The sequence below is a fragment of the Galeopterus variegatus genome, unplaced genomic scaffold, assembly GCF_000696425.1.
Source record: "Galeopterus variegatus unplaced genomic scaffold, G_variegatus-3.0.2 Scaffold7280, whole genome shotgun sequence".
In the NCBI taxonomy this organism is placed as follows: Eukaryota; Metazoa; Chordata; class Mammalia; order Dermoptera; family Cynocephalidae; genus Galeopterus; species Galeopterus variegatus.
Window position 1 is genome coordinate 177,058 of NW_007733391.1, and position 2,044 is coordinate 179,101.

Consider the following 2,044-nt stretch of genomic DNA (forward strand, 5'->3'; position numbering starts at 1 on the left):
TTTTTTGTCTTTTTCATGACCAGTAAGGGGATCACAACCCTTGGTGTGGTGTCGCCTGCACCGCGCCCAGCCAGTGAACGCACCGGCCAGTCCTATATAGGATCCGAACCTGCGGTGGGAGTGTCGCTGAGCTCCCAGCGCCGCACTCTCCCGAGAGCGCCACAGGGCCGGCCCTCATTCTATGAATTTACTGGACATTTACAATTTTGACCCTTAGTCATAACAATCAATGGACATAATGACGAGTTTTGACGAGCATCAGTTAGAAGTCAGGGGTCTGGATGACAGTTGTGATTACATACGATCTTCAAGATTCAATTAATTTCAGTGTCTTGTATCGTTTATCTAGTCTAGAGAAAAACTGACTTCCAAGACAAAAAAATCAAAAGGTCTGAAAAATACTAGTTTCATTTTAATACAGGAAAGAATAAAGGAGCAAAAAAATTGTCAAATTTTCTCATAGCTTTGGAAATTATAATAGTCCTTGAACTTGGTAAGAAAATGCATTTAATATACTACTCAAATGAAATATGGGATACTTAATGTATTAAAGAGAGAGAGATAGAAATGAAAGCTGGCATCTCAGGGCTGCTAAGTGGCTCCGCAATCAGGAGGAATCCAGCTCCTTCTAGCATGTGACTCTGCCATTTTCTATCAGGTGGCTGCCATGGTCCAAGAAGGTTGCATGAGCTCCAGTCATCACATCTAAACTCTAATCAGCTAGAAAGAGGAAGAAACAAAGAAAGCCACCCCCAGTCTTTTCACAATACTTTCTAGAATTTAGAAATTAATAAGTGAGATTTCCATACAGCAACAGAGACAGAGCTCAAAGACAAAACACAGAGGGAAAAATGTAAGAAACAATGAGATTTATAGCACGGCGGCATGGTCTATTTAAGGAAGGTATGAAAGTTTGGCTTCAGCCTTTGGTTTCAGCGTTTGGAGAGCCAAGTGGCCAACGTCTCCTTCTGCCTCCCAAGCAGGAACAGAGATGCTGTGGTTGCCTAGTGACCATCTGCCTAATCCTATCAGTGGCAGGGACCAGGCAGATTATTCCTGTCTGTCGTCGTTATCTGAGCACACACTGTCTGATTTATAACCAAGACTTCATGTAACTAGGAGCAAAAATCTCCTTATGTTCCTTATGTGTTGAAATTTTTTCAGTTGAATTATAAAAGAATAATTTATACTTCAAGAGCAAAAGGCAATAATAAATTATTATTGTGAAAACTGCTAATGTGATCAAAATAACGATTAAAGGCTTACAAATATTTAAAGAGAGAAATAGATACAAATATTAATGTGGTGACAATTACATTTAAGAAAGTTATTATACCCTTTTTGAGTCAATCAAAGCTGAAATTAATTTTTAAAATAATTAAATTAAAACAAATAATAGAGGTGGAACTTTATTATGATTTATTATGACTCTAATCTTTTAGAATTATTGTTTATGAACAGTCATAACATTATATAAAATAATCATTAAGAACTGTATTTAATATTTAATTATTTCATTGAATTTAGACCATGAGTCAATTTACAAAATCATTAGAAGTTAAAACCATGATGTCAAGTTTGCTACTTCAAAATTTGGAGGAAATACTCCAAAATCAACTACAATATTCATGATAAATGATCTTTGATCCAGATATATGATGTATAAAAGAGAAATAGAAAATTTGGTTTTTGATTTTGGACCTCAGTGCAGAGAACTCAGTTCTTCATAAATGCCCTTCTGTGATCTACTCTCGTCTCTGGCATGCTTTTCCTTCTGTTATGTAAGTACTTTATTTATTTTATAATAAGTACTCTTGAATCTATTTTCCAACTTGTGAGGCACTGACAATGCCTTACAATAATTGCTAATTATTAATTATAATAATTATATAATGTTAATTATTAATTAATTGTTAGTTGATAGTTAAATTTTAATTAATTGATAATTAATTGTTAATTATGAAGGGCCATTATTATTATTTTTTTATTTTTATTTTTATTTTTTTAAAGATGACCGGTAAGGGGATCTCAACCCTTGACTTGG